The 12,224-nt window shown below is 40.3% G+C and overlaps 1 long non-coding RNA gene across 1 annotated transcript; it reads right to left on the bottom strand.

Annotated features, from left to right (window-relative positions):
- Positions 1-4,188: 4,188 nt before the first annotated feature.
- LOC143962941 (uncharacterized) lies at positions 4,189-5,670 on the bottom strand. The gene is made up of 3 exons (XR_013270840.1): positions 4,963-5,670; positions 4,544-4,678; positions 4,189-4,414 (listed from the first exon to the last, which is right to left on the bottom strand). It is a non-coding gene; the product is annotated as an uncharacterized LOC143962941 (long non-coding RNA).
- Between the last annotated feature and the right edge of the window lie 6,554 nt (positions 5,671-12,224).

Raw genomic sequence — 12,224 nt, 5'->3', positions numbered from 1 at the left:
GTATAGTGATGCTGCATTTACGGGCTTAAAACAGGTGGTGAGGAGGCAACATAATGCCTCTTTACCGCCTTTCAAATGCCTCTGAAAAGCGATCTGTGTATGGATTGCTTTGCAGAGGAGCAGCAGTCCTGGCTGCTATCACACACAAGCCCTACAAAAGCAGTTCTGATAGTACAGGAATGGGGGGGGGGGTGTAACATACATACAAACAGACACACAGACAGACACATACAGACAGACAGACAGACACACATACATGAATAAAGCACTTTTAAAACGAATGTAACTTCTAGCATAGTACAGTACCTCTCCAGCTTCCTCATTCAGCCGGGTACTGCACTGTAGGGGGAAGCAGAGAGCACAGCACACTTCCCTGCATTTTACTTTCACTTTTGAGGCTGAGGAGCTTCTCACAGTGCCGATGTACAGCTCGGCAGGGGATCGCACATCTGACAGCCCTGATAGCCAAGCGGGCCATTCAAAACTGGGCTGCGGGCCGCGATGGGCCCGCGGGCCGGACTTTGGACATGCCTGGTTTAGCTCAAAGCATATTCATGTGTTAGAATGGCCCAGTCAAAGTCCAGACCAAAATCCAGTTGAGAATATGTGGCAAGACTTGAAATTTGCTGTCCACAGACGCACTCCATCCACTCTGACAGAGCTTGAGCTATTTTGCAAAGAAGAAAAGGCAAAAATCGAATTCTCTAGATGTGCAAAGCTAGTAGAGACATCCCAAAAAGACTTGCAACTGTAATTGCAGCAAAAGGTGGTTCTACAAAGTATAGACTTAGGGGGGCTGAAAATAAATGCATGTCACATTTTTTTTTTCCTTTCACAATTATGTGCCACTTTGTGTTGGTCTATCACATAAAATCCCAATAAAATACATCTACGTTTTTGGTTGTAACAGGACAAAATGTGAAAAAAGTTAAGGGGTGTGAATACTTTTTCAAGGCACTGTAGCTCAATATTTATCCCAGTGTGGTATAAAATGGTAAAAGCTTGCTGCACACTTAAACAAAATTAGCCGGTTTGATGAATATTATCACCGACAGACAATGCTACAAATGCAGAACTGAACCATAATGACTGAAGCAATAATGTACCAGCTACATTTAGTGCCAATCAGAAAAACTAACAATGCTATCTCTGGTGGCATATAATATGCTTAGCTAGTATATTTGGTGCTGAAGTATAATTACTGACCATTATACTCAATATTCTCAGCAGTATCTTGAGCCAGCCAAATTAATTAATCCTGTGCTCTTCATTATATGCATTAGTTATAATTCATATATGAGTTTTATCTAGCAATAACAGTAGCCCATGAAGTCAAACTTTTAAAATGCAGTGTATGTAAAGCTCAACAATAAACTTCAATCATTTTGGTCTGTTAAAATATACCAATGGAAGCATTCATAGGAATTCAAAGCCGTTCTGTGCCCTCCCCCATACGTCTTGTGTTATCTCAAAGATTCCTCCTAGTTCTTACCTTGGACTACAGAATCATCATTCTTTATGTGTTAGATCTAAGAGTATTTGAATCGTTTAGCAAAAATAGGTGTGTTGTCAGTTCACAACAGCACTTAAAGCAGACTGCATTTCTGGCAAATCAACACAGGCTTTTTCCATACTTGCAGTGCCCTTGGAAGGATAAAGCATAGGGGAATATACAAGTATTGTAGAGGCATGCTGCATTTTTTTTGCTTTGATATACACTTTAAGGAACCATGTTCTGCTAACATTGGTAAATCCACTTCTTGGAAGAATATGCTGAGCATAAAATAAGGTGAAAATAGAAAAAAAATGCTGACCAGCTTTATTTTACAAGGTCTGTTCTATGGTCCTTTTAGACATGTAATTTGGCTATAGTTGCCTGAACATCAGCTCTCCCATTACTAACCTTACTGCTGCCCCAGTTGTGTTGAATGCTTGAATAGTGTGCTTAACTATAGCACTTGTCAGGAGCCAGTAAGAAAGCTGTACCTTCTAACATTATACAAATAGCAGCAGGTATTGTCCCACAAAGGGAATTACAATGTACAAATTCCAGTCTTCTATGTTAAGGTTGCTGCTTTGGGGCCTTAGAAGCAGTAAGCAAAAAGACTTGGCATGCTTAAGTCTGTCCAGCTGCCAACACATTTTCCTCTTGGGCACTACCTGAGGCAAAGTGCTCACTTCACTTCATATTTGATGCTTTCAAGCATGCCCTGTTGTGGTATATATTGCTGCTTAGTTTTAAAAAAAATACCTATAATATACAATGTTTACAACATATTTGTTACCTGCAAAAAAATATAGCAACATAAATAAGGAAACAGAGTTAACTACTTTTAAATGACCGTATTTGTGATTATATTGTGCTGGGATACTATTCTTCACAAATTATGGATAGAATGTCTTTATAACCTGGTTGCCCTCTGCTCACCTCTTCTATTACATTGTTGTGTATATTTCCTGGCTGTACAAAAACTCTAACCTGCCACATCCCTTGAAAAGAGTGACATTTAACTAATTGACCTAAATGCAGGTTGGAACAGGCAGCACATGGGACAAATGCTATTACAGGGTCTTGGAAATACTGGGCCTGGTCATTTTTGCTGCTGATAACAGAATTTAATGATATACTTGCTGTTGTATTTTGGAGTCAAACTGTTTATTCTGTGAGGGGAATGTTCTGCAGAGATACACTCGCAGCAAAATCACTAGAGCGTACTACTAATAACACTACATTAAATACATCTACCCTGCATATTTCTAATAATGTGTCACATGCTTCAGCTTTAGATCTACACTGACTGCAATTTTGTGCGGTAAATATATTTAGGAATTTACTTTATGGTGAAATGATTGTTATGGATGATGGACAAATTGGAAACTGTTTGTATTTAAGAATTTTTTCTCAACAGAAAAATGAATTTCTATAAAAAGTAGTGCTGAGCCGACACATGTTACAAATAGCAAATATGAAGAATTGGCTTTGCTTGTCTTCTATATACAGTATGCTCTCCAACTATGTTTACATATGCATCCTGAATTTGCTTTTGAAAGTGTAAGTAAGGGATTTTTTTTTTTTTTTACAATTACAACAATTAAACATGCAGGGACCAGAAGACCAGCAAAGAATCAGGCCGGGTGAGAACGACACTGGATTCCTGGATAGCTACTGTAAGTGTCCTTTTATTAAAAGTCAGCAACTACAGCATTTGTTGCTGCTGACCTTTGCTTTTTTCTTTCTAGGTGAAGATCCTCTTTAAATTGGTTATAAACCCTTACAAACCACTTTGACCTACAGGTAAGCCTAGATTAAGGCTTACCTGTAGGTTCAAGAAATATCTCCTCAACCTATACGGTTTAGGAGATATTTACCCGAAGATAGCCACCTCTGTCTACGGCGCATGCGCCGTAGACAGCGGCGCGCAGGCGCATTGGGCAGGCTGCAGATCGCGGCGATATGCTGTGAGTGTCGGCTCCCGTGCGCATGACAATCACAGCGCCGGAGCAGCAAGACCCACCAAGAAGATGGATGCTCAGAACTACAGGGGACAGCGGTGACTTCGCTGGCTCCTGTGTCAGGTAAGTGACACATAATGGACTACTATGCAATGCATAGTAGTCCATTATGCTTTACCTTTGCAGGGAATCAAAGAGGAAGTAAACCTATCAGGGTTTAGTTCCTCTTTAAGTTGCTAATAGTACCACCATTATGCCAAAACATTTAGACAAAAGATTTGTTTTACCATTATTTTATATTCAAGATACTCAAATTTTTTGTTTTTGTTGTTTATTTGCTGACCAAATTTTGTAATGCTGTCCCTGGCCCCTTTGGGGAGACTTCACCTCACTTCCAGTCTCTATAACAGAAAACTGTTCAGGAGGGGCTGATCATAGTCTCATTCCTGGGAGACAAAACATGCAGGGCTCTCACTGTGTCAAAAGCTGTGGCATGGCGGTCCCATCCCTACATCAAATGCAAAAAAGAGACCCCCTTAGTGGGACTTTAATAGACCACCAATGCCACCAAAATTAGAGGTAAAACTTATATTTTTATTCGAGAAATAAATTGGTCCACACTGTCCCAGAGACACATTAGTATAATAGGTACCACATCCCCCAATAATTCTAATATTATGGTATTCCAAGATAGGAAAAAGGGGGAAAAAGGGGATTTTTTTTACGGTACAATATATGAAGAGACAAAAATTGTTTTTTAAGAAAAAAATCTTTCATAACTTTATTATAGAAATATTAAAAAAGCTGTATTTAAAGACAGAGAAAACACAAGTACATTCATAGTACAAAGAAGTACATAGCTATAAAAAATATAGGGGATCCTGAAATTAATAGTTGCTGGGACTGATCATGCTTCCTCCCGACATGTTTCGCATTTGTGCTTCTTCAGGGGAGTATACAACTAATAATTTAATAAAAGAGAAATTTAAGAATACAGAGTATATATGCATACTATTTATACAGATATAATGCAAATTTGTTTATAAAGTAGTTTCATATTTTGCTTAGTCCAAAGAGGAGCAATGCTTACCCAAAGATGGAAAGTCCAAGTCTCACAGCACATAAGCCAATAGATGTAAGAGTAAATGGCAAAATATTATGGGACAGGATCAAGTGATAAAAACACCCTAGCCCTATGCAGGGCATAGATGGAGGAAAACAAACGCTGAAGAGACAAGATGAAAAAATAGGAATAAAAAATAGATACTATGTTTTCAAATGTTATGAAAAATGTTATAATATAGTAAATAAGATAGAAAGAATTAATCCTACAATTATATGTAGGAATGGGGCTAAAAGAAAGTGCCTCCACATTAGAACATAATTATTCATTCATTAAGAATGCAGTAATTAATTGTAAATCGGATTAGATCAAGTTTATATGTAGGTTATAAATAATTGTATAGAATATATAATTAATACACTTAAAATAAATAGAATTCTTTTTACCTGCGGTAATGGTAAAGGATGAGAAGATTCGTTCCATAGAGTAATATTAATGCAATATAAAAGCAGCAGATCCCATTGAACAAATCAGTAAGCTCAGTACAGTGTATGTTCTGAAGGAACTGCAGCGTGCAGCATTAGGCTGCTACTATAAGCTTATTGCACCTACAGACAGATAATCAAGAAAGGGTAAATGAGTATGTGTAATGACTAAAGAATGACAGCAGTGTAATTTAAGAGTGAGAAGGTATGTTTACCATAACGGAAGAAAATCCAGCGTGGCGACAGTATCTATGTCAAACCTGCAGTGTTTGATGGAATGACAGCGCCGGTTTTTAAATCCCCCATCCATCGAGCCGGCGTCTGACGTCACCGGCTCGATGAGGACAGCCATTGGGAGAGACAGTGAGCACGTGCGAGGCCCGTCGAACCGATGCCCTGAACTACCATACCCATAATGCTTCAGTGCTGACACGAGATGGTTGAGAGTGGCAGCAGATGTTAATGAAGCTGAGCTGACTCTCCGCCCAGAGGGGGCGGAAAGAGAACAGGCTATAGTGGAGGCAGACAGAACGGCGGTTATCATGGTCTCTAACCCATAAGGGATACATGCTCATGTTCATCCCGGATCGGGCGCCACCTGGAACGAAAGCCAAACGGCGCCCTTGGGTGTCCATATGCCCGTGCGTACTTGGTGCCAGGGGGGAAGAAACCAAATGAACCCGTCCCATGCCTCAAATTAATGAGGCTAAAAATTGTGGTGCGGGAAGGAAAGGAAAAGACATACTCCTCACTGTGGGTGGAAATCATAGAGAGCAACAGAGATCCCCAAATATACAATCCATGATATCCATCTCTGGACCAAGCAAAATAGGACAATTACAAATGATACAAATCATGTGAAACAATAATAATAGTAAACTAACTGGGTTAATTTTGCAATAATATTTTTTATATAAATATATCAAGTGTGTAAGAGAACAAAAAATGAGATGAAAATAAAAATAAAAAATAAAAGATAAAAAATAAAAAATAAAAAGAGTAATGACAGTGGGGGAGGGGAATAGGGAAGAAAAGAGAGAAGATAAGTGTGAAGGAAGGAATAGAAAGAGAGAGGGAGAATACAGGGAGGAAGAAATGATAGATATTACTTATCTCTCTAATAACCTGGGTCCATGGAGGTCCGCAGCCAAGGAAGGAGGATTCCATGCAAAAAGCAAGAAAAAATTGACTATAAAAAAGGCCTGTAACTTATACTTTCGTTAAAGCCGGGATATTTTGTGGCTTTTAAAGTATAAATCCACTTAGCTTCTGTTTGTAAAAGGAGCTTATCCACTGAGCCCCCTCGAGAGTTTAGAGGTATATGGGCCAGGGCAATAAATCGGATCCAATTAGGATCAAATGCGTGATGGATCCCAATATGTCTGCTTATGGCTGTAATTATTTTTTTATTAAGGATAGGTTTAATGTGATCTTTTATGCGGATAGAGAAAAGTCTTTTTGTTTTACCAACGTAAAAACCTCCGCAACGGCATTGGGCTAGATATACAACGCCCGGAGTGGAACATGTCACATGGAATTTTGGAGCAAATGAATTGCCATTTGGTAATTTAATCTTACGAGAACTATGTATGTAGGGACACATGTCACATTGCCCACAAGGGTAAGTGCCTGGTTGTTTAAGTGTGATATCCCCTATAGGATCCTGAAAGTGGCTTCTAACCAGACTATCTTTGAGTGATTGAGGTCTCATGTAAGTGATGGATGGTACATCATTTATGTACTGGTTGACAATAGGGTCAGCTTTTAATAGCGGCCAAAACTTTTGAATTATGGCGCGAAAAGAGTAATGTTGATTGGAATATTTTGTTATAATACGTACTTTATTGTCCAAATTTTTTTGTTTATTGGAAAAGAGGAGGGAAGTTCTATCTATATTTTTGACTCTATTATATGACTTCTTCAAAGATATATGACTATAGCCACGTGCTCTCAGTCTTTTGTATAGGTCATTAGCTGCGTTCTTAAAGTCCGAATCAGTACTGCAATTTCGTTTGGCCCTTAAGTATTGGCTGTATGGAATGCTCTTAAGGAGCGGTTTTGGGTGAAAGCTGGTCGCATGCAGAACCGTGTTGCCAGCAGTGGGCTTTCTATATAAAGTAGAACATAAATGTCCAGTGGTATTGATTTTAATGGTCAGATCTAGGAATTCAATAGAGTTTTGACTGTAATTTAAAGTAAATTTTAGATTAAATGAGTTCAATGAAAGTAGATTGAAAAACGATAATAGATCTGATTCTGATCCTGACCAGAAAAATAAAATATCATCAATATACCTGTACCAGGCTATGATGTTACTTAGAAAAGGGGCAAGGTCTTCACGCGCGAAAGTGTCTTTTTCCCACCCCCCCAGGTACAGGTTCGCATACGATGGGGCACATTTAGTCCCCATCGCAACCCCCTGCACCTGGAGGTAGTGGGATTGATTAAATTGGAACACATTATGTTTTAGAATAAAATCCAGCAGCTTCAAAACAAAATCATTATAGGCAAAAAAGGTGGAGCCTCTTTCTTGTAGATAAGAGCGTATTACTTGTAAGCCTTTGGTATGTGGTATGGCATTATACAGACATTCCACGTCTATAGAGACCAGCCAGGATTGTGCCGGTAAGCTGATACCCTCAAGTGTCTTTAAAAGATCAATGGTGTCCTTCACATACGAAAAAAGGGAAATAACATGCGGTATGAGGTGTTTATCTACGAGGCTACTCGCATTTTCTGTTAAACTTTCAATACTGGAAATAATAGGACGTCCTGGGGGGTTGGTTATTGATTTGTGCACCTTTGGAAGGGCATAGAAGGTAGCAATTTTAGGGTCTTTGATGTTTAAAAAGTCCCATGTACCTTTATCTATGATACCTGATTTGTATGCGTTAAAAATAATCAAACGATATTGTGTATCAAAATGTGAAATTAAAGAAACAGAAATTGGTCGATACCAGTCGGAGTTGTGAAGGATCTTATTACACATAGTAAGATATTGCGAAGTATTCATGATAACAATGTTACCACCTTTATCCGCTGGTTTTATGACTATATCTGGATTAGTTTTAAGCTGTTTTAATGCCATCAATTGATCTTTCGTTAAATTATGTTTATTGATTGGTGGGAATTGAGTTTGTTCAATTTCCTGACATACTTGTCGGGTAAATGCCCAAATGTTAGGATTCGTGTTTAAGAGTGGAAAATTTTTTGATTTAGGTTTGAACGTTTCTAGAGGGGGGAAAGAAACTGACTGTACCGACAAGCCAGTGAGGGAGATAGTCGTTTCGTCGTCAGAGGGAATTTGGCCCTCTTCCCATAGATCCATCAGATTGGAAAGGGCTTGTTGGTCGGCCCTATTTGCCTCATTCGTGAGATTAGAAATGTTTACTTGTGGAGTAGGTGGATTAGATTTATGAAATAGGGTTCTATATGTCAATTTTCGTGCGAATAGATGTATGTCTTTTATTAAAGAAAATTTGTCCGAGCTGGAATCAGGGCAGAAAGTCAGTCCTAGTTTAAGAACATCCAGTTCATGGCTTGTAAGAGTATAAGAAGACAAGTTAACAATGGAGAGTTCAGTATATGAACTAAATTTTGAATTGATAGAAGGAGATTTAATTAGTTGTTGGGTAATTGGGGAGGTTCTTTCCCTAAAAAAATAGGGGCGATTCGGAGGTCCGCCGGTAGGGGTGCACCACTGGGTGATATAATGATGTCATTAATATTAGTGGTGGATGAAGGTAATGTGAGGGGAGCTGATTTGGTGGAAGAGGACGTGAGGGTAGTTGACAGAGAAGTGTTACTGGAAGTGGAAGTGGATAGGGAAGTGTTAATGGAGATGGGAGTGATGAGGGATGGAAGTGATGGTGGGTGATGGAACATAGTGAGAGGGCGAACAGGAACCTGTTTAGAAATAGGATGTGTACGAGAAGGTAGGGGAGTGCTAAGGTGTTGATTGGGTGCTGCCATAGCGGCGCCCTCCGAATCGCTTTTTCTCCTTTTTGGATGTCTATCTCCAGATAGATCCCTATAAATTGTAGAGTGATTGGAAGGAAAAGATGTAGACGAAGCACTGGATCTAGTTTCGTCGTCATTATAGCCCCTCCTATTGGAGGCTCGTGATGTTCTAAAGAATCTATTTTTGTTTTGACCATCTGCTGGCCATTTATATGCCGAGCCATTCACATAAGAGTTACTGTCACGTGTGAATTTGTTTTGTTTTGAACGAATTATCTCGAGAGTATAAGTCTCAATGTGTTTAGATAATTCAGCTTCCTTACGTTTAAATTTGGAAGTCAAAATTATTTTGGCATATTCCTCATACCATTTTTTAATTGAATTATCTATCGTATCAATATCATGCGAGTATTGGATAATTAATAAAGTCATCATTGCTGTAGAGCATGTTTGCAAATTTTCTTCCCATTTTTGTTTAACCACTTTCAGACCGGACCATTTTGCTGGTAAATGACCAGAGGTCTTTTTACACTTTGGCACTGCGCTGCTTTAACTGGTAATTGCGCGGTCATGCAATGTTGTACCCAAACAAAATTTGCGTCCTTTTCTTCCCACAAATAGAGCTTTCTTTTGATGGTATTTGATTGCCTCTGCGATTTTTATTTTTTGCGATATAAACGTAAAAAGACCGCAAATTTTGAAAAAAAATGATATTTTCTACTTTTTGTTATTAGAAAAATCCAATAAACTCAATTTTAGTCATACATTTAGGCCAAAATGTATTCAGCCACATGTCTTTGGTAAAAAAAAAGTCAATAATTGTATATTTATTGGTTTGCGCAAAAGTTGTCACATCTACAAACTAAGGTACGTTTTCTGGAATTTACGCAGCTTTTAGTTTACGACTGCCTATCTCATTTCTTGAGGTGCTAAAATGGCAGGGCAGTACAAAACCCCCCCAAATGACCCCATTTTGGAAAGTAGACCCCCTAAGGAAATTGATAAGAGGCATGTTGAGCCCATTGAATATTTTATTTTTTTGCCTCAAGCGATTGAATAATGACAAAAAAAAAATTTTTTTTTTTTTTTTACACAAAGTTGTCACTAAATGATATATTGCTCACACATGCTATGGGCGTATGTGAAATGACACCCCAAAATAAATTCTGCTGCTTCTCCTGAGTACGGGGATACCACATATGTGGGACTTTTTGGGAGCCTAGCCGCGTACGGGGCCCCGAAAACCAAGCACCGCCTTCAGGCTTTCTAAGGGCGTACATTTTTGAGTTCACTTCTCACTACCTATTACAGTTTTGAAGGCCATAAAATGCCAAGATGGCACAAAACCCCCACAAATGACCCCATTTTAGAAAGTAGACACCCCAAGCTATTTGCTGAGAGGCATGTTGAGTTCATGGAATATTTTATATTTTGCCACAAGTTGCGGGAAAATTACAAACTTTTTATTTTTTTTTTTTTTTTTCACAAAGTTGTCACTAAATGATATATTGCTCACACATGCCATGGGCATATGTGAAATGACACCCCAAAATAAATTCTGCTGCTTCTCCTGAGTACGGGGATACCACATATGTGGGACTTTTTGGGAGCCTAGCCGCGTACGGGGCCCCGAAAACCAAGCACCGCCTTCAGGCTTTCTAAGGGCGTAAATTTTTGAGTTCACTTCTCACTACCTATTACAGTTTTGAAGGCCATAAAATGCCAAGATGGCACAAAACCCCCACAAATGACCCCATTTTAGAAAGTAGACACCCCAAGCTATTTGCTGAGAGGCATGTTGAGTCCATGGAATATTTTATATTTTGCCACAAGTTGCGGGAAAATTACAAACTTTTTTTTTTTTTTTTTTTTTTCACAAAGTTGTCACTAAATGATATATTGCTCACGCATGCCATGGGCATATGTGAAATGACACCCCAAAATAAATTCTGCTGCTTCTCCTGAGTACGGGGATACCACATATGTGGGACTTTTTGGGAGCCTAGCCGCGTACGGGGCCCCGAAAACCAAGCACCGCCTTCAGGCTTTCTAAGGGCGTTACAGTTTTGAAGGCCATAAAATGCCAAGATGGCACAAACCCCCCCCAAATGACCCCATTTTGGAAAGTAGACACCCCTAAATTTAGGGGTACACTAGTGAGACTAGGTAATAAATGGCGGGTGCCCTGAAACTATAAAAAAAATAACTAACCAATCAGCGTCACCTGTAACAGTTATATGGTGATCACTGGTGAAAGGGTTAACTAGGGGGCAATCAGGGGGCTTTATGCGGTAGTATATGGGGGTCCCTGGCGCTATAAAAAGCTGCGGCGAACCTAAATACCTACCTGCCTAACTAGCGTCACCTGTGACACTAATACAGCGATCAGAAAAACGATCGCTTATTAGGCTGGGTTCACACTGGAGCGATGCGGGAACGCCACGAATGCGCGGCGGGTTCCCGCATCGCATGCCTCCCGGCGGCAGTTCACACTGCCCTATGCGAACTGCTGGGAGTGTCAGTGAAATGTTACTGACACCCCCAGATCAGTTCGCATATCGCAGTGCGATCTGCAAACTCGGATCGCATGGTGTGAACACCCATGCGATCCGATTCTGCTGCGGGCCAAAAAAAGGGTCCCGTGCGAATTTGCGGCGGGTGCGGCGGGTGTGGCGGGTGCGGCGAATGGCTGAACTCGAATCGCACAGAGATCGGATGTGATTTGCACTGCAGTGCGGTGCGAATCACATCCGTTCTCAAACCGCTGCAATGTGAACCCAGCCTTAGTGACACTGGCGACGGGGGGTGATCACGGGGTTAAACCTTTATTGGGGGGGTTAGGGGGGTACCTTAGAACTAAAGGGGGCTAACCCTAACTGCCCTAACAGTTATTAGTCACAAATGACACCCGCCGGGTGATCAGGGGGTTAAACCTTTATTAGGTAATAAATGGCGGGTGCCCTGAAACTATAAAAAAATAACTAACCAACCAGCGTCACCTGTAACAGTTATATGGTGATCACAGGTGAAAGGGTTAACTAGGGGGCAATCAGGGGGCTTTATGCGGTAGTATATGGGGGTCCCTGGCGCTATAAAAAGCTGCGGCGAACCTAAATACCTACCTGCCTAACTAGCGTCACCTGTGACACTAATACGGCGATCAGAAAAATGATCGCTTATTAGGCTGGGTTCACACTGGAGCGATGCGGAAACGCCACGAATGCGCGGCGGGTTCCCGCATCGCATGCCTCCCGGCGGCAGTT

This window comes from Lithobates pipiens, unplaced genomic scaffold (genome assembly GCF_037356315.1).
Source record: "Lithobates pipiens isolate NorthernLeopardFrog02 unplaced genomic scaffold, aLitPip1_a1.2 Scaffold_8, whole genome shotgun sequence".
NCBI lineage: Eukaryota > Metazoa > Chordata > Amphibia > Anura > Ranidae > Lithobates > Lithobates pipiens.
This window is presented reverse-complemented; position numbering and strand designations above follow the sequence as displayed.